General features: G+C 43.1%; 1 long non-coding RNA gene across 3 annotated transcripts in view; it reads left to right on the top strand.

Moving 5' to 3' along the window:
* The first annotated feature begins 2849 nt into the window (after nucleotides 1-2849).
* The window catches only part of LOC115288964, a 73272-nt gene continuing 54654 nt past the window's right edge, over nucleotides 2850-21467 (top strand). For 2 of the 3 annotated variants that reach the window (XR_003907303.1, XR_003907301.1), the window contains exon 1: nucleotides 13949-14257. This is a non-coding gene — a long non-coding RNA (uncharacterized LOC115288964). Of the gene's footprint in view, nucleotides 2958-13948; nucleotides 14258-21467 lie in introns of those variants that run through there. The other variant, XR_003907302.1, reaches the window with a different exon arrangement.

Genomic DNA, 21467 nt, shown 5'->3' with positions numbered 1-21467 from the left:
CTTCCCCACCTCTGGAGCCATAAAGCTGAACCCCAGAAGATTTGGTGTAGGAAAGAAGCGTCCCTAAAATTCACTTCACTCACACAGAGCTCTCTGGCCAGTGTGCAGTGAAAGTTACTGCTGCTTCGGGCCCAGAGCCTTGAGCGTGTGCCACTACCTTTGGCCAGGAAGTGAAAGGAGGGGCCCATTTAACAGGAGATGAGGGTTCTTGAAAATTATGTGAATAAGCTTCTCTTCTCCCCACACCATTTATTTCCTTTCCTAGTAGGATTTCTTCAGCTAAGCAGACCAAGGGAGGCACTGTGTGGGGTTGGTTCTGACTCCTGCCTGCCCAGTGTTTTCCCCTGTGGAGGAATTGTATGGAGCTGCATTTGCTGAGCACCTTTCAGAAGCAGGCTGGGCACCCAGAGGGGCAGCTTTAGAGCCACTCAGACCTGGGTGTCAAATGCACTTCTGGCAACTATCTGCTGTGAGGTCCTCAGGGCATTGCCTGCCTTCCAATCAACTTCCCCATCTGTTAAAAGATGATAACACCTACTTTCAAATGTCAGTAGGTTAAAGATAATTGATTGAAAACCACTAGGCACAGCGGCACAGCAAGTGCCTTCAGTAAAGAGCAGCTATCACAATGAGCGAGACAGGCCGGCATGCGGGGAGATGCAGGTAGATCAGTGGCCTTGAGTGCAGCTCCAAGACTGCTGGGTCTGATGGGACCCTGATGCTTTCTTGATTCTAGCCCAGGCCCAGGAAGCAAAGCTCAGTGTAACAGATGTGGTGGGATGATTGTTAAGGTCTGTGTTTGCATTTTGGCCCCACTTTCTTACTCACTACCCACCTGCACCCCACCTTCCAACTGACAGCCTACTTGACTTTACCTTACCCTCCTGGCCTTTTTTTTTTTTCTGGAATCCTGAGCTTCTCCAAGTGGGAGAGAGAGAGAGAGAGAGAGGAGGGAGGGAGTAACAGAGACAGAGGGAGGAATGAAAGGAGGGAGAGAACAGACAGAGAGAGAGAGAGAACAGAAAGAGTTGGAGAGAAAGAGAACAGAGAGAGGAAGAGAAAAATCCTGTGATATTTTTCCTTCCCAAATCTGGGAAGGAAAGAGTTCAAGGCTCTCATTAGTGGTGACAAGGCCCTGCTTCTTGGAAATGCTCTGACAAGAGGGCAGGACCTCTGAGGAGAACAAATCTGGTGTCCTCCAGGGAACTGACCACAGACTTCACAGCTCTCAGCATTAACTCATCCTATGTGACAAGGGAGCAGCTGAGGCCCCTTCAAGGGACTGAGCATGGGATAATGTGCACTGGAGGGCTGTTTTGGGGCTGAAAGGATGAGGCCCCTCCCCCACCCAGTTTCCTGGCACTCTACAAGGTTCCTGGATCCTGTGTAACCCTGGTGAGGGGTGGGGGCGGGGTGGGGAGTTTGGGGAGGCTCCACTAATGGTAGATTTTAGGTCTGATCAGCAGGATGGGGACTCTGAGCCAGATTTCCCTTGCTTTGGAAATAACCAAAGTAGAGATTCCTGTCCTGTAGCCTGAGCCTCTAAGAGGCACCAGGTTCTCTTCCTGACCTAGGCATCCTTCCTTGTCCACAGCAGTGAGGCTTATGTGGTCCTGAGCTTGTCACAGCTGGTTCAAGGAAAATGACTGGGTTCTAGGCTCCAACTGTCTGAAAACCCAATGAAGTTGTTGCCTCTCTTCTGGCCAAGCAAGCACAGCAGGTCTCATCCAAGCAGAGCAAGATATCATCATGGCCATGTGAATTTCGGAGAGGCACGACTCAGCCTACAACAAGAACACTGATTGAGACCCCAGGGTGCTCCATGATTTCATTTTATTCATGGAGAGGGAATCCAAGCTTTCTAGGGAAAAAAAGCTGTCCTTTTTTTTTTTTTTAATGCTTATTTATTTTTGAGAGAGAGAGGGAGGGAGAGAAAACATGTGCAAGCATGAATGGTGGAGGGGCAGAAAGAGAGTGGGGACAGAGAGTTTGAAGCAGGCTTTGTGTGGACAGCAGAGAGCCTAATGTGGGGCTCAAACTCATTCAGTGTGAGATCATGACCTGAGCTGAAGTCGGAAGCTCAATCTACTGAGCCACCCTGATGTCCCAAAAGCACTGCCTTTTTTCATTCCTTCTGAAGTTGTTGTATCATTAGGGCAAACACTAGAAAAAGAGGGAGTGAATCATATATATAAGTGTTTAATATACTTCAAAGAAATAAATAGCCCTGTTTTCCAGTTACAGATGAAGGTAATTCCGTTAACCCACTCTTCTAGAAGGATTTCTGTGGCCCACAGATCAGTGTTTCAACCTCTACCCACCAAGACACAGTTCCTATTTTTCACCCTTTTAGCCTGAAAACATCCCTGATCCACCCATTATCTCTGCCTTTGGGAGACCTCCCCTTCAAGGGGAAGCCCCATCCCGGACGGTAGTCAGCCCATCTAAGGACTGTTGGTCTCCGTACCCAACTGGGTTAGACCATTTGTTTGCCCCCATTTATCTTAGCATCAGAACAGTGATTTCATCAGAAGACAGTCCTATTGTGTGCTATACTTTGAAAATGCTTGCAGACCCATTTGATCTTTGTGTCGGGGGGATGGGGGAAGGAAACTAACATTTATTGAGTTTGCTCCATGCTTTAGGCTTATTGTTAGTGGTTTTGTCTCTGTGGTTTCTTTAATCATCACATCAACCAATGGCATGGTTGTTTATCAGGGAAACAATGTTATTATGATGTGTAATCCTGCCAACCTCATGCCACTTATGTGCTGCACAGAGAAGAGGGTGGGGTGGAGACTCAGAAAGGCCTAAATATCAGGTTGCATTGATCTACAGGGCAAAGGGCACAGAGCTCTCAGGAAGAAGACAATATTCTTGAAGGCAAGGGGAGGCTAAGTGGAGTGGAGAAGTGGGGAGTGGAGAGAGAGCGGGCACTGTGTGGACTACAACTTTGGGTGAGTTTTAGAAGTCTGTGCTGGGCAGTGCTGGCAAAGGCTCTCAGTGACATCTCTGGTGAGGTGTCAGAGAGCTGGGACTTCTTACACTCAGATACAATTGCCGTGAGCACCAATCATATTATAGAAGCCTCAGAGCTGGGATTTGGGCCCAAGGAGTGCAGGGGTAACTGCAGGGGCAAAAGGCCCTCATCAGGCAGCTCTGTGGCTCCCAGGCACGTCAGGAGGCCTGAACCACAGGAGCTCCTCAGAATCAGAGACAGTGGGCCTTTTTTCTGAAGTTGTAAAAATCTGCTTCCAAATATGTTATCTAGTGTCTATTTGATTCCCACCATATGAATATAATCATTTAAAAACCATTTCCCTGATGGGAAACATTTATGATGTTCCTGAGCTTTCAGTATTTTGGACAGGAACACGTGTGCGCTTACATTGTGTTCTGCTGATCCTTCCCACTCTTCCACAGTGGTTGACTCCCTGATCATTCCCGTGATGGAGGTGGCCTTCCCTCCTGACTCTGTAGCCTCTCTGGGTCGCCACTGAGGGGAGTTTCCCCACCTCTATATCCTCCTCCAAGTGGCCACCACATGCATACAGACAGACACTGTGGACATGGAGTGGTGGCCTTTACCTCTCAGACAGAGTTGCTGGGACACCAAGTTAAATGTGAACTCCAGATGAATAAGCAGTGGTTTTTTGTATAAATATATCCCAAATATTGCACAGGACATACTTACACTAAAAAACTTCCTCATTGATCTGAAATTCAAATTTAACTGGGTATCCTGTGTTTTATTTGCTCAATCTGGCAACCCCACCTCAGAGGGCTTCTCTCTGCAGTTTTAACCAGCAGAACCCTTTATTTCATTTCTATGAAGAGCAGGATGTGATTGGCTTTCCTTCTGCTGAAAGTAGGGCAATGGGGGGCAGATGCATTTCAAGAATTAAAAGGATTCATATGTGTCTTCCCCATCCTGGTCTTCGTCACCTCAGAATTGCTACTGTTACTTCCCTCGCTCACCCTCATGCTCAGCATCAGCTTTGGGCCCAGATCGATTGTTCTCTCTCCTTTAGAGGTTGGGAGCTAGTGTTTGCTTCTATCAGAGCTTTGTCCATTCACCCCTGTGGGTACATCTACCTTCCAGGCCAGAGTGAAGTAAGCATCTGGTGGCTTAACAGTCACAGGCCCTACTGGATGAAGATCAGCCAGACTAGGACAGTCCTTTTGAAAATGGGCTCTTTAACCACTAATACAGCACCAGGCCTTGAAGAATGGAGGAGTTAGTATACATGAGGGAGGGAGGAGAGAAGACAGTGAGGTCCACTTAGGAGCCTGTCATGGCTCACCAGAAGTGCAAGTGTCTGGAAGCCTCCCAAACCAGGTCAGATGCATCTACTCCGGAGAAAGAGGTGCAGGATTCTCTATTTTATCTTTTCACAGAGGGCATACCTGTCCCAAGGATCACCTGGCTTTGGATGTGAGCAGTGTCTATATGGTCATTATTATTTGAATATACACTCCACATCAGTTCAAAGCATCTTTATTGATCACTGGCTATACACCAAGTACAATACTAGGCACACATTACAAGGCTGAGAAAGATGCAGGTTCTGTCTTTAAGGAACCTGCCTTCTTTTGTGGGACAGAGATGCATAAAGAAGACATTTCAGCCCCATGAGGTGGATGCTACCAGAGCAATATGTGCAGAGCACTGTGGGAGCCCCAGACAGCGGGCCGTCCGGACTGCCTGAGAGACTGAGATCCCCCTGACACAGACCCAAACAAGCAGTCAATACCTGTCATTTCAAACCACGAGCCTGAGGGAAAACTACTTTTTCAAAAGCCCACCTTTTCAAGAATAACTTAGCCCAGCTCACCCAGGGGCACCCCTGCCCATGGAAACCCAACACAAGAAGCTATTTGTTCAAATGCTCATTACACAGAAGCACCTACCACATCCTTGGGCATCCTTCCCATGCCCATCCCTTCTCTTCGCCAGCAGACTCCATCTGCCCAGGCTAGTTTGGGCTAATTAATGAGCAATAAAGGATCTGGTTTTCACATATTGGCTCTGCTCAGAGCTCCTAAGAACATTCAAAGTGGGGCCAAGGTGGGAGAGGAAAACATGTTTTTTTCATTATTTTACCTACAAGATTCATTTGAAGGGGAAAAATAGGCCTCTTGCCCTAACTAACTAGTTGGATGAGAACAAATTCCTCATTAATCTTAAAATATGTCACCTGGAGGTGGTTAAAGTAAGAACCACTAACAAGTAGTGTTCCTGGGAACAAAAAGCACACACAGGAAATGGGAAGGGTCCCCAGTAGCTCCTTTGCAGAAACAGAGCTGCCCTATGCAAGGAGAACAGGCTCTGGAGGGCCATGGAGAAGGGGCTTCATGTTCCTCCTTGCATGGCAGGGTCTGATGCTGCCTGGTCAATTGGCAATTACTCTACAGTGATTAGGGTTTTGCTCTGATGTAACAGGAACTGGAGATGAAATACTGCAGGCTCTTGGCATTGCCTAAGTGGCCTTGGGAGGCATGGATAGCAGTAAGGGGAGCGTGAGCCACTTAGTGATTACATACAGTCATCTATAGGCAAGTTGCAAAGCTCTTTGCCTTTATTAACTCATTTGTCTTCTCACTACCCTTGAAAGCAGGGTGTGTGTTTAGGAAAGGAATGCTGGTTTGTTTTCTAGAACAGTTTAGAAATACAGCCCCGGTACCATCCTTAGACTGCTGTGTACTTAGAGCCCTTCAGTTCCTGCCAAAGTGGTAAGAAGGGTGTGAGAAGGGAGTGTGAGTAGGAGAGGGGCCAATGTCCAAGGAGAGCTGTGCTACTCTTTATCCAGCCCCTCTGTAGGAAGACCTCCAGTTCACCCAGGAGTCCTTGTGGGACCATTGTGGCCTGTTTTCTGTTTGCTCAGTTTCCTCTTTATTTATTTGAGCAGAGGAGTCATGTGGAGAATCCTGGTGCCCTTTTGGTGGCCCTCCAGAGTCTGTTTTCCTTGAAGAGCTAGTGAGAATGGCTCTGTTTATGCAGAGCAGCAACTAGAGACCCATCCCATTTCCTGTGTGTGCTTTTGTCTGTTCCCAGGAATACAACTAGTTAGTGGTTTTCACTTTAATTGCCTTCTCCAGGTGATATATTTAAAATTAAATATTTTTTCTTGGGCTTATTTGCCATCTGTATATTTCTTCAGTAAAATGTCTGTGCATGTCTTTTGCCCATTTTTTAATTGGATTGTTGGGTTTTTGAGACTTGTTATATATTCTAGATACTCATCTTTAGTCAAATTTGTGATTTGCAAATGTTTCCTCCCTGTCTGCAGCTTTGTTTTTCATCCTTTGAGCATGAGCTTTCACAGAGCAAAGGTACTTAATTTTGATGAGGTCCAACTTGTTGATTTTTCTTTCTGTGCATCACACTTTTGCTGTCAAGTCTAAGAACTCTTTGCATAGTTATAGTTCCTGAAGATTTTTTTCCTACATTTTTTCCCTAAAAGTTTATAGTTTTGTGGTTTATTTTTACTTCCATGATCCATTTTGAGTTAATTTTGTATAAGGTGTGAGGTTTATCTCCTGGTTCTTTTTTTTAAAATTACATATGCTTAATTGCTCCAACACAATTTGTTTAAACATCATTGAATTGCCTCTGCATCTTGTCAAAAATTAACTGGCATATTTATGAGGGTCTGTTTCTTAGTTTGCTATTGTTCCATTGATTTATATGGAACTACCATGCTACCTTGATTACTGTATACACAGGCCTTAATAATGGGTAAAATGACTCCTTCCACTTTATTCTTCTTTGTCAGGATTGTTTTAGCTATTCTAGGGCCTGTACTTTACCATAGGGATTTTAGAATAAGATTGTCTTTTATTTTTTTATTTTTTTTAACGCTTTTTGAGAGACAGAGAGAGACAGTGCGAGCAGGGGAGGGTGAGAGAGAGAGGGAGACACAGAATCTGAAGCAGGCTCCAGGCTCCGAGCTGTCAGCACAGAGCCCGACGCGGGGCTCGAACCCACGAACCGTGAGATCTGACCTGAGCCGAAGCCGGACGCTTAACCGACTGAGCCACCCAGGCACCCCAGAATAAGATTGTCTTAATGATATCTCATTTAGCTGGAAAACCTTTCTTGGATTTTGATAACAACTGCATGAAACCTATAGATCAGTGTAGGGAGAGCTGACATCTTTGCTATGTTGAGTGTTGCAGTCCATTAATACAGCGTATCTCTCTAGGTATTTAGGTCTTCTTTGATTTCTTTCATTAGCATTTCATAATTTTAAATATAAATGATAATTTATAGTATAAATATAAGTATAATGATCTTATACATGTTTTCTTAGATTTATAACTAAGTATTTCATTTTTTTTAAGGACTATGAGTTGTGTCTCATGTTTTTGAAATTTTGGTTTCCACTTGTTCATTATCAGTATATAGAAATGCAGTTGATATTTTATGTTAATCTTATATCCTGCTTCTTTACTGAACTCACTTATTAGTTCTAGATTTTTTTCATAAATTCCTTTGGATTTTCTCACTAGACAATCACGTTTTTGCAAATAAAGACACTTGTATTTCTTTTTTTCCACTCATAATGCCTTTTGTTTCTTTTTCTTGCCTTATTGCAATGGGTAGAACTTCCAGTACTGTCTTGAGTAAGAGTGGTGAGAGAAGACATCCTTGCCTTATTCCAAACCTCAGAGAGAAGGCATCCAGCCTTTCACCATTAAGTATGAAATAAGTTCTAGGTTTTTTGCAGATGGTTCTATGAGTTTGAAAAAGTTCCTTTTTATTCCCAATATAATGAGACTATTTTTCATGAATGTATGCTGGGTTATGTCAAATGTTTTCCTGTGTCAATTGATATGATCATATTTTTCTTCTTTGGTCTGTTGAGATTATGTATTACATTGATTGATGATCAGATATTGAGACAGTTTTGTATATGTGGAAAAAACCTCGTGTGGTCATGGGAGACATATGTATGTATATATTGCATATATATGTGTATATATATATATATACACACACATACACACACACACACACACACACACACACACATACACACACATCCCATTGGTTCTGTTTCTCTGGAGAACTCTAACGTACCAGCTTGCATCTGTTTAATCTCCTAAGTAAGGCCTCTCTTCACCCTCAGACTCCAAAAGGCCATGAGAAGGGGCTCTAGGATCAGAGTGAGCACCCCTATTTTGAAACCCAGGCCTCCTCTGGCACAGCCTCATGTTTGTTACCCTGAAGCAAGCCTTCTTTCCTTCAGTAGCAGCATCCACAGACATTTTGCGGGCATTTTTTCCCCCTAGGAAAACAAGGGGTTTTTTTGTAAAGCAGAGGCACTCATCTTCAGTAAGAAAGAGATTGGTATGGCCATCAGAGTTTCCTCACTCTAAAAATTACTGAAGATAAGGCAAATACTCTGGAAACTTCTTTCTCTTAAGTTGAGAATGGCAGAAAGACCATCAGCTATTCTGATGCTACAGAATATGACAGAGTGAGTAAGAAGGTGGGCATTGATGTCACCGGGCTGGATATGGGGAGTAAAGGCCTAAGGTTGTCTGTGCTGAGTGTGGGACCCCTCTTAATAAGCAATCTGGATAGAGATGTGGGTTAGATTTGATGAAATCTTATCTGCAGAAATGTTCCCTTGAGAAATCCCAGTAAGCCCTCACATATAACATATCCAGAGAAGTCAGACTTTGTTTTAAGCTGAAAATCAAAGATCCTGGATTTCCATAATATCCTATTTTAGGAATAGACTGATCACCATCATGGTAGGAAGTGAATCCCATCTTTTCCAGCTCAGATTGTCTGCATGAGTGGCCTTTTTGGTCCTCTGAAAAAAATTTTCTTAGCACCAGCTCAAAGCCATTGAATGAAACAACATATTGGTTGGGGGTGGTGGTGTTGCCTTCTAGTCTAAAGGAAATTTCTTAGAATCATAGAATCTCAAATTTGGAAGTTACTTTGAAGACCATCTAGTCTAGTTGTTCTACCCTCCAGCTGTACATTAGAATCATCTGGGGGAACTTGTGAAAAATGTCAATGCCTATTCCCCATCACAGAAATTCTGATTTTAAATGACCACAGTTGGGGCCTGGGCATCTGTATGTTTGAAAAGCTCCCCAGGTGTTTTTAATAGACAGGTATGATTGAAAAGCACTGATGGAGTCCAACTTCTTCCCATGCTACAGTATGCCTTAAAAGATTCAGGTTACAGAATTTCTGAGCTTGGTGCCTAGCATATAGGAAGAGCTCCTCTCCCAGGAAACTCACTAGTCCCCAAGGTAGCCATGTTCTATTTCTGGTTGCCTTCTGTAGGTTGAGATGTGCTTTGTGTCCCTGTAGCCTTCTCTTCTACTCTGCTACTTTCCGGTGTCCTGCAGAACAATCTCTGTTCCTTTTCCTCAGGCCAGTTCCTCAAACTGTTAAATATTAAATATTAAAACACTGTGCATCCAGAGCCTTCTCCCTGCAGCAGTCCTCCAGATGGCACGTGGATTCAGGGCCTGGTGGGCTTCAGTTCGTCAGTATCCTTCTCATAGGTCTCTCTTGGGAGTTAGTTATTTGGAGGCTTAGAACTTCTGGCCAGAGGTTCATGTCTTGTCCCTGAGACTCCCTGTGTGTGTCCCTGGGCAAAGCAAATGCTCCCTCTGAGCCTCTATTTCCTTATCTGTAGGAGAAAGTAATTGGAATAGAGATGAATCTCCAGCTAGTGCCGTGAGTTTCTAACTGGCTATCTGTAGCCAGTGCTCGGGATTATGAAGAGAAAAATAAAGCCAGTAAATAATAAATAATAATATTATCTTATATGTATGCCATGCTTTGTATTTTTCACAAACATTTTCTCATTCTATCCTCTCACCTTCCTTAGGAAGTGGGTACAGTGTGACTGTCCCTAGTGCAGATCAGCTCATGTGACCTGTTTAATCACCCAGTTAATCATGGGTACAACAGAAAGGGCGACATTGTCACTCTTTACTGGTAGTTCTTTGGTCTCTGATTGAACACCTAAATCACATAGTTTTTAAAAGAACTGGTGGTATTGTCTATGCCTCCCAAGACCCAGGAGAATTTTGGGATCATGGACCCTGTATTAATATTAGTTAAACTAATCAGTTTTTAGTTGTTGTTGTTTACCCCTCCCCCATCTCACTTCCCCTCTGGCAACCATCATTTTTTCTCTGTATTTAAGAGTGTTTTTTGGTTTGTCTGTTTTTGTTTCTTAAATTCCACATATTAGTGAAATCACATGGTATAAATATTTTCTCTGTTTGACTTATTTCACTTAACATCATATCCTTATTTCACTTAACATCATCAATGTTGCATATGGCAAGATATCATTCATTTTTTAAGGCTGAGTAATATTTCAGTGTGTGTGTGTGTGTGTGTGTGTGTGTGTGTGTGTGTGTGTGTGTAGTGCATCTTCTTTATCCATTCATCTATGGGTGGACACTTGGGCTGCTTCTGTATCTTGGCTATTGTAAATAATTCTGCAGTAAACGTAGCGATACATATATCTTTTCAAATTAGTGTTTTTAAATGTTTTGAGGTTTTTTTTGGGGGGGTAAATACCTAGTATCGGAATTACTGGATCATATGGTAATTCTGTTTTAAGTTTTTGAGGAATTTCTATACTGTTTTCCACAGTGGCCGTACCAGTTTGCACTCCCACCTATAGTGCATGAGGGTTCCCTTTTCTCCATATCCTTGCCAACACTTATTATTTCTTGTGTTTTTGATTTTAGCCATTCTGACAGGTAGAATGTGATACTTCATTGTAGTTTTGATTTGCATTTCCCTGATGATTAGTGAGATTGATCATCTTTTCATGTCTGTTGGCTAGCTGTTGATCTTCTTTGGAATAATGTCAATTCATGTCTTCTGCCTATTTTTAATTGGATTATTTGAGGGTTTTTTTTCTGGTGTTGAGTTGCATAAATTCTTTATATATTTTGGATATTTCCCTTCAAATGAATATGTCTTCTGCAGATATCCTCTCAGACAAAAAGTAGGTTGCCTTTTTGTTTTGTTGGTCATTTCCTTTGTTAGGCAAGAGCTTTTAACCTTGGTGTAGTCTAGACAGTTTAATTTTGCTTTTGTTTCTCTTGCCTGGAGAGACATATCTAGAAAAACGTTTCTATAGCCAATGTCAAAAAATTATTGCCTATGTGTTCTTCTAGGAGTTTTATGGTTTTGGGTCTCACATTTAGGTCTTTAATCCATTTTGAATTTATTTTTGTGACTAGTATAAGAAAGTGATCCAATTTTATTCTTTTGCATGTAGCTGTCCAGTTTTCCCAGTACCATTTGTTGAAGATAATGTCTTTTCCCCATTGAATATTCTTACTTCCTTTGTCATACATTAATTAACCACATAATCATGGGTTTATTTCTGGGTTTTCTGTTTTGTTCTATAGATATATGTGTCTATTTTTGTGCCAGTACCATACTATTTTGATCACTACAACTTTGTAGTATATCTTGAAATCTGGGATTATGATATCTCCAGGTTTGTTCTTCTTTCTCAAGATTGCTTTGTCTATCTGGGGTCTTTTGTGGTTACATACAAATTTTAGGATTATTCTAATTCTGTGAAAAATATTGTTGGTATTTTGATAGGGGTTGCATTAAATTTGTAGATTGGTTTGGGTAGTATGGGCATTTTAACAATATTTGTTCTTCCAGTCCATGAGCATGGAATATATTTCCATTTGTTTATGTCACTTCAATTTTTTTCATCAATGTTTTATAGTCATCAGGTGCAGGTCTCTTGACTCTTTGGTTAAGTTTATTCCTAGGTATTTTATTCTTTTTGGTGCAACTGCAATTGGGATAGTCTTCTAAATTTCTTTTTCTGCTACTTCATTTTTAGTGCATAGAAGTGCAACAGATTTCTGTGTATTAATTTTATACCCTGTGACTTTACTGAATCCATTTATCAGTTCTAGTAGTTTTTTGGTGAAGTCTTTAGAACTTTATACAGTATTATGTCATCTGGAAATAGTGGAAGTTGTACTCCTTCCTTACCAATTTGGATGCCTCTTGGCTAGGACTTCCAGTTCTGTGTTGAATAAAAGCAGCAAGATTGGACATCCTTGTGTTGTTTCTGATGTTAGAGGAGAAGTTCTCAGTTTTTCACCTTTGACTATGATGTTACCTGTGGGTTTTTCATATATGGTCTTTATCATGTTTAAGTATGTTTCCTCTAAACCTACTTTGTTGGGAGTTTTTATCATGAATGGATATTGTACTGTATCATATGCTTTTTCTGCATCTACTGAGATGATCGTGTGGTTTTTATCCTTTCTCTTGTTAGTGGCTGTAATCACGTTGATTGATTTGTGAATATTGAACCACCCTTGCATCTCTGGAATAAATCCCACTTTATCGTGGTAAATGATTAATGTATTATTGGGTTTAGTGTGCTAATATTGAGGATTTTTGCATCTATGTTCATCAGAGATAGGGGGCTTCTAGTTTTCTTTTTTGGTGTTGTGTCTTTGTCTGGCTTTGGTATCAGGGTAATGCTGTCTTCATAGAATGCATTTGGAAACTTTCCTACCTCTTCTAGTTCGATTTGTTAGAATTTACCTGTGAAGCCATCTAGTCCTAGACTTTTGTTTTTTGGGAGTTTTTTTGTATTACTAATTCAATTTCATTGCTGGTAATCAGTCTGTTCTCTGATTTTCCCTATTTTTCCTATTCAGTTTTGGAAGGTTATATATTTCCAGGAATTTGACCATTTTTTCTACATTGTCCAATTTGTTGACATATAATTTTTTGTAGTATGTATTAACCAATTCTTGCTGAAAGATTTGGATGTCTGCCATCATAAGGAATTCTAGTGGTTACAAAGTGATCTGCCTCCAGGGATGGGAACAAGCTCCATTTCTCCACTGGATGGGGGCAGGTGGGGTGTTCAGGCCCAAATTCCTATGACTCACTCAGGGAGCTTTCAGAAATACCAAGGCCCAGGCCCTTTCCCAGACTAACAAATAGGAATCGCTACATGTGGGGGCAGGCAGTACATGTCCTCAAAGTACATCAGATGATTCTAAGATTGGGGCTGAAACTGTGGTTTTCAGCTTGCTTGGGTACCAGAATCATGTGGAAGGGCTTGTTAAAACCCAGATTGTTGGGTACCACCCCCGGAGTTTCTAGTGCATTAGATTGGGATGGGGCCTGAGAATTTGCTTTTCTGTCAGGTTCCCAGGTGATACTGATACTGCTGCTCCAAAGATTACACTTTGAGAACTACTCAGATAAAGGATTATGTAAATGGTGAGGGTTTACTTGTCAGCTCAGGAGATGACAGCCACATCCTCTGTTTGGTATCCAGAAGTGAAAGCAGTATGTGCCAGTCACAGACAGTGCATTTTATAAGCACCAACTTACTTAATCTTGATGCCCCCACTCTGAGATGGTTTTAAGATTTCCATGTCATAGATAAGGAAACTGGGACAAAGATAAGTTAAGTAACCCACCTTACTCACTTAGTAAGTGGCCTAATTCAAATTCAGACCTAAGGCCATATGGGACAGCCTTGCAAATTCACACACTCCACCATTTTCCAGAGAGGAAATCCAGATGCTCTATGGTTACTTGGAGTCACCCGGCACGTAAAGATGGTGCTGGAACCCGGATTCAGGTCTACTGGCTCTTAAGCCAACTGTCCTTCCATTCTACATCACTTCCCATTTCATGTGACTAATAGGTTAAGATTAGGATTCAGGCTACCAGACATACACAGTTAATTAAAGATGATGATATCTAGTCCTTCTGAATTAAAAAATATCAAAGCACAAGGAGCATTGATGTCCTCTCCCACCTACCCATTTATTCCATCTTCCTACAGCCCCCAGCGGTAATCCTAGGGGATGCCTCGGGCATGAACCAGAACCATGAGGGCTACAAGCCATGTGGCGCCCACCAGCAAGGTGCACTCACTGCTGACACCGGAAGCTTTAATTCCTGTGCTGATTTGTTTGCTGATTCAGCAGAGATGCATTGAGTGCTTACTCTGTCCCCGGCACTCTTCTAACTCTGGAGCACATAGTGAACAGGACAGGCAAGGTCTTTGCCTCAGAGAGAGAAAGGAAGAAACAAAATCATTTTAGGTGGTGATTTCAAAGGCTTCATGAAGATTTTAAATGGTGATTAACCACAGAGTGTAATATAAATTGAGAGGTCAGAGAAGAACTCTCTGAAGAGTGACAGTTGAACTGAAACCTGAACAGCAGAAGGAATCAGCTATTTGAAGAGGTAGGCAAAGAGGGATGTGGATAGAGGGAACAACCAGGGCAGAGCCTTGAGGCAGGAGCATGCCTGGGGTTTCCCAGGCAAGTGTGGAAGCCAGTGGCAGGAGAAAAGGAGGGGGGGAGAGGGCAATGTGGACACAAAGTGTGAACTCTGCAGGGGTGAGTGGACAAAAGCAGGATGTGATGAGGCCAGGTGGCTGGTAAAGGGTGGACGTGGGGGCCAAAGCAGAGACTTATGGAGCCATGGATGATTAAGGTGCTTGCAGACTTGGGCTGGGACAGAGGCCCCTCTGTAGAAGTACCTGTCTCTTCACAGGCATGATGCCAGGTCCTCTCATTTCTCTCTCACAAACAGCATCTTTGCAGCCCTTGGGGAAGTGTCACTTCCTTTCTGGCAGTTCTGAAATAAGCTTGTTTGCCACTCAGCGATTCTTTGATTTATGAACTTTCTAACCTTGCATCTTGGCAAATGTGCATGATTTTAGAGGAAGCTTCTAGTAAGGTGAAGAGCCTGGTGGGAGGACTTGGAAATTGAGTTGGGCAACATGGGCCCTATCCCTGCTGTACCCAGAGTCCCTCCCCTAATAAACGTCCAGTTGTTGTTGGCTGTGGGCAGGTGCTGGCTCATCCGTGGTGCCCCTAGGGCCCACACTGCTGTCCAGGCCCATCCAGTCCTGTCCCCACAGTGGAGCCTAGAGGCTTACAGAGGCATTAGGGTCCTGCTTCCACTCTTTCAAGCTGAGGAGTTTTAGGAAAATCACTTCATTTCTCTGAGTCCCAGCCTTCTCTCTCATGGATATTAAGAGGAATATTCCATGAATGCACATGAGTGGTGGCACAGAGTAGTTCTGCATGAATTATTATTATTCTTTTGGTCGATAACTCTACTCAGTATGGTCAGATCCATGTTACAAATCACCTTGCAGGATTATATCCAACAAGACTGTATATCTCCTCCTTACTCCAGGTGCCTCTCTCAGCATTTAATAAAGAGAGCAGCTCTTAGTTATGTGATAATAGCTAATGGCTATCAAGCAGTGATGTCCCTGTTCATGCTGAAAGCACTTTACACACCTTGTATCGTTGAATCTTCACAGTGTCATAGAATCTTCCTAAGAGCCCTGTTAATCCTATTCTATAAATGAGGCCTGGAGACAATCTGACTTGTCCAAGATCACCTACCTAGAAAGTGGCTTGAGTCTGAGCTCTTCAGTTCGAGGACTCTGGGCAGGGCAGCTGAGTTCCCAGAGCCCTGGGCTCTTCATGCAGACTTCACAGTGTTGTGATATGCACTGAATAATTTAACACATCCCACAGCTGCACAGAAGTAGAAGACATCACTCTTCCTGGCGCACTTCCAGGAGCAGCTCAGCTTTTATTCCTTAGTGCCCCTTTGCCTTGATCAGTTCATCAGACCTGCTTTTCCAGGGTCTGTACTAAATAAGACAGAGGTCAAGACACTTACATAAGTCATAAATCCAACAGTTTTTGTCAGTGGGAGAGGCTAGAGCCAATTCTATATGACTATCAGAGAACTTTCTAGAAAGGTTTCTGTAGGCCCAGCAAGTTCAGGACACAGTAGACCCTGGCTGTTGGTCTGGTTTGCCTAAAACTCCATGCCTGGCTTTTCCACCCCAAGGTTCTTTAAGGCAATAGCTCTTCACCTTTTGGTGAATCATGTGCCCTGATGCACTGACTCCCCAGAACAATACATAACTATGCACAATCTTAGGACTTCCAATTGCCCCAAAGCCTCACGATAGCCCAGGTAGATGTGGGGCTTTCGGGGGAAGTGTGGGAACTCTGACCCCTGACCAGGGCTAAGGGGAAGGCTGCTCTAGGCCTCCTGGATTTGATAGCCTGCCCTTGCAAATAAGATACACACTGGGCAGTCATGACTCAAAGGCATCCTTCCCCTAATTTCACTTCTTTAAGTGGTTGGTGTTAGCTGAGCCAGAGAACACTTCACATTCAGTGTAATCCTGAAGCAGCCCCAGAAGGTCTGTGCCTCTGCAGCCTTCCCATCTCTCTAGCTCCATGTGGGCTCTGGCCATCCTTGGCCTCTTAAGCTCCTGTTTACTGGGAACGCCCCAGGTTTCACTATGAGCCCATGCTGGGGCCTGGCTGTGGCACAGGTCAGCACACCCTTCCACAAGCCCTCTGTTCCTTCACAATAAAGCCCGGCCTTGAGAGACAAGTCTCAACTAAGCCTTCTTGACTACAGCCTCCTCCTCTTCCCTGACCCTGAGGCAATTCTCTATAATACTTCAAGGAGGGTAGCTTCCCCCAATTTCCACCTGAAAGCCCCTAACAACATGGACCCCACAGGGTGTGGGGGTGTAGGCTGAAACAACCCAGAGCCTCAGAGCTCTTGGAATGCCCTGTTTTACATTTGGAAGTGATTCAGTATTTTGCATTTTCAGCTATACTATTTACACATTCACTTAAACATTTTTTAAAGTTTTCCATTGTTTACCATCAAGTAGAATTGAGGCTCTAGGATACTGTGCCCTGTATTGCCTGGGCTGTTTTGTGCTTCTGCCTGGCACCCCAGCTCCCCCAAAGTACAGCACTCAGTTAGTGGGAGTTTTGGGCTTGCGCCTCATACATACTGCACATACGTGTGGGTATAGAAGGCAAGTTCTTGAGTTCTGAGTCAGGTGGACTTGAGTTCAAATCTCTCCTGACTAGCTGTATGACTTTGGGCAAGTGACTCACCCTCTGAGAGTTTTGGTGCTCTATCTGTGACCTATCTGTCACACTGGACTTTTGTGAGAATTAACTGAAATGATGCTTATATTTATTTTTGATACAGAGAGAGACAGAACATGAGAGGGGCAGGGGCAGAGAGAGAAGGAGAGAGAGAAGGAGACACAGAACCAGAAGCAGGCTCCAGGCTCTGAGCTAGCTGTCAGCACAGAGCCCGACGTGGGGCTCGAACCCACGAACGTGAGATCTGACCTGAGCCGAAGTCGGAGGCTTAACCGACTGAGCCACCCAGGCGCCTCAAAATGATGCTTATAAAGCTTTTAGTACCTTTTTAGTACAGCACACCATACAATACTGTTTTGTGTCCAATATTATAGTACAAGGTGGCATCTTATGTGGACTTGTTCCCTGAAGCGTTAATCAAAATGTTAAGTGGGAAATTGCAAGCAGTCATAAAGATATGAAACTCATTTCATGGAAAGCACATGAATGCACACTGGTTTGCATGTAGGGTCAAGGCCCCGGCCTGGTGTCTTGTCCTTTTGATTGGAACTTTATATTCTTTCTCTTACATAAATCACAAGTATAATAAATAGGCTGTCCTTTTCAGTTTGGGTCCTAAAAATGGAGCAAAGATTTACAGGCATATAAGAAGCAAATAAAGTACAGAATCCTTTGAATACTTAATTTTTTCCAAATCATGTACACTTGTCTTTTCTGCACTTATTTTAATACTGTTGTTTTTTAGAAATTTGCCTTTCTTGCATCAACAACAAAGCTCTTGATTTTCAAACTCATGTTTCATTAATTTGTAAGTACTGTCAGAAATTATGTAAATGTGATAGCAAGTACATCCAGCCAGAATGGGATTGGGAAGAATCCCTGTGGCTCTGGATGAAGAGGTTCCCCCACTGGTGGGAACAGAAAGGAGTAGTCTGGAGACCTCCACTCCCTACCATTGTGTGACTAACATTGAACCCACGGTGTGAGCACAAATGGAGGCCCACATGCTGTACTGCTAAACATTTAAAAGTTACAAATCAAGCCAACTCTAACACGGAACATAGTCCTTCTGTCCTGACAAACCCGGGAGGACAAGTTTTCATATCAAATGCTGGAACACTGTACCCAGAGAGGCCCAGTTTGAGGCCCCCATTCCCCATCTGCTGGTTTTATCTTCCCACCCCTGCTTCTTACAAACCAAGGCAACCAGGCACTGATGGTGCTAAGCTCCGTATATGCTCCTTGCAAGCACTCACCCCTTGACCACCCTCAGTAGGCCTGGTCTATGGTCAAGAAGAAAATCCAAAGAAGAGGCTCTGTAGACAAAAAGGTCTTAGGGCCCTATGGACAGGTAATGTTGGGTCCCAGGTACACTGAACATGGTGTAGATTCAGGGTTTGCAAAGCCTTCTGTAAATGGGCACATAGTAAATATTTTGGGTTTTGTGGGCCATGCAGTCTCTATCGTAACTACTTAAGTAGTTATGGATGAGAACAGCCACGGCTACCATGTCTATGAAAGAACATGGCTGTTTTCCAATAAAACTTTACCTATGCACACTGAAATTTGAATCTTATGTGATTTTATGTTATTCTTCTTTTGGTTATTTTCTAACCATTTAAAAATATGAAAACCATCCTCATGAATTGTATGAAAATAAGTAACTTGGTCCACAGTTGTAGTTTGCAAACCACTGTTTTCAGAAAGTCTTTTAGAGAGCATTGTTTTTTAGAGAAGTAAGGTGGAGTTTCCAGGTTGATGTATCCTATTGAGCCCCGGATATCTTATTTGTGGGGTGCAGAGTAGGGCCCGCAAGGGTATCCTTGGTCCCTCTTGTCCATGTTTCAGGGCAGTAAGAAGCAGTCTTCCAGGTATGAACAGTCACAGGTTAATGAGGGAAGTTGTTTAAGGGAAGCTTCCACAGTCAACAAGAGTTATTTTGATCCAAATTTGGACCAGGCCTTCTCTGTGGCATCATCTTGAACCTCACACCATCACGCACTACTTACCTTTGCCCTCTCAGACCCACTATATTTCCAATATCCCAAGCCTCTTCAGGGATGTGAAATATGCGGAGGGTCTCTTTCTTTCTGACAAATAGAGCCACATCTCATAAACTACCTAATTTCTAGAAAACTCACGGTGGTACCAACAGCAGAACTGGACACTCACCCCAAGCCCCCAACCCCACCCAGGGGACAGCTTTAACCAGGAATTATCACCAAAGCCAGATCCAGTCTTGAGGGCATTGCACACCATCCATATATTCCCTTCTTCCTCCTCAGGCGATGCAGCTGACGGGCCGTCTGAAGAAAGAGCATTACTTTTCATTTCACTTCAGTGACTGGATTTAGTCTGTTGTCTCAAACGTTGGTTGATGTGGTTGCTGGATAATCTATTTTCCGTTTGCTCGCTTACAAGTGATTTCTAAGGCTCTTGTGGAAATCATTGTTAGTCATCCCTATATTTAGCCTTGAGCTGAATCAATTTGATGGCTTCAAAGCAGAGAGAGGGAGAGAGGGAGGGAGAAACAGAGAGAATAGAAAGCAGGGGATGTTTTGATAAGGATGCACTTTTCCACAGTTTTCCCTTTAGGAAATAGCAATGCAGACTTCAGAGGTGGGTGTGATTTTTGATAACAGATGTGGTCAAAGAAAATTATTTAAAATCACATTTTATGTCTAACTGACCATGCACTGACGAGCTACTTCGCCCATGATTTGACTCAAATTACCATGGGAACAGCCTGTATCTTCAGAGAGGTGCTTTAGGAAAAATGCATCTGCAGCCTGTAGCTTCTGCCCAGCCCTGCCTTCCCCTGAGGACTGAGCCTATTTGTATAGTTATTCATCCAGGATCTTCCCTGGCACCCAAGACCAGCCTCCTATTTCTAAGGGTCAGGAATTTTGGGGGTTCTTGGATCGTTTGTAGGGGAGGGTCACTTGGTGCAGGATCCTTAGGTCAGCAACTCCAGCACAAATTGAGCTCATAGTAGAAGGATATCATCTGATTCTAGTCCTTCTCTTCTTTTCTCACCTAAGAGTTCAGAGCCCCACCTGGCAAATATGTTCAAAATGAACAGACTCACAAAAATAGGAGCCCTTCTTCCTGCCCCACAGTCCACCCTTAGGTGTCCTCTCCTCTCGAGAGCACTTAACACCAGAGCAGTGCCCCCTCAGGAAGCCATCCCAAAAAGCCAGAGGGGCTCGAGCCTGTGCCCCTGGACTTCCCCATAACAAGGACCCCCTCTCAGGCCACTTGCCACACCTAGTCCTTCCACTGTGTTCTATACTAAGGATTAGAAAACTTATGAGGGAAATTGAAGAAAACACAAAGAAATGGAAAAACATTCCATGCTCATGGATCGGAAGAATAAATATTGCTTAAATGTCAATAGTACCCAAAGCAATCTACACATGCAGGGCAATCCCAATCAAAATTGCACCAGCATTCTTCTCAAAGCTAGAACAAACAATCCTAAAATTCATATGGAACCACAAAAAACCCTGAATAGCCAAAGTAATATTGAAGAAGAAAACCAAAATAGGAGGCATCACAATCCCAGACTTTAGCCTCTACTACAAAGCTGTCATCATCAAGACAGTATGGTATTAGCACAAAAACAGACACATAGACCAATGGAATAGAATCGAGAACCCAGATCTGGGCCCACAAATGTATGGCCAATTAATCTTTGACAAAGCAGGAAAGAGTATCCAGTGGAAAAAAGACAGCCTCTTTAACAGATGGCGCTGGGAGAACTGAATAGCAACATGCAGAAGAATGAAACTAGACCACTTTCTTACACCATACACAAAAATAAACTCAAAATGGCTGAAGGACCTGAATTTGAGACAGGATACCATAAAAACCCTAGAGGAGAAAGCAGGAAACAGCCTCCTTGACCTCAGCTGCAGCAATTTCTTACTCAACACATCTCCAGAGGCAAGGGAATCAAGAGCAAAAATAAACTGTTGGGACCTCATCAAGATAAAAAGTTTCTACATTGCAAAGGAAACAATCCACAAAACTAATAGGCAACCAACAGAATGGGAGAAGATAGTTGCAAATAACATAAAGGGCTAGTATCCAAAATCTATAAGGAACTCACCAAACTCCACACCTGAAAAACAAATAATTCAGTGAAGAAATGGGCAGAAGACATGAACAGACACTTCTCCAACGAGGACATCCAGATGGCCAACACATGAAACGATGCTCAGCATCACTCATTATCAGAAAAATACAAATCAAAACCACACTGAGATACCACTTCACGCTGGTCAGAGTGGCTAAAATGAACAAATCAGGAGACTATAGATGCTGGCAAGGATGTGGAGAAACGGGCACCCTCCTACATCGTTGGTGGGAATGTAAACTGGCACAGTCGCTATGGAAAACAGTGTGAAGATTCCTCAAAAAATTAACAATTGACACATCCTCAAAGGCAAGGGAAATTAAAGCAAAACTGAACCCTTGGGACTTCATCAAGATAAAAAGCT

This window comes from Suricata suricatta, chromosome 4, assembly GCF_006229205.1.
Source record: "Suricata suricatta isolate VVHF042 chromosome 4, meerkat_22Aug2017_6uvM2_HiC, whole genome shotgun sequence".
In the NCBI taxonomy this organism is placed as follows: Eukaryota; Metazoa; Chordata; class Mammalia; order Carnivora; family Herpestidae; genus Suricata; species Suricata suricatta.
Note: the sequence above shows the minus strand (reverse complement) of the source record. Positions and strands in the feature narration are given on the sequence as shown.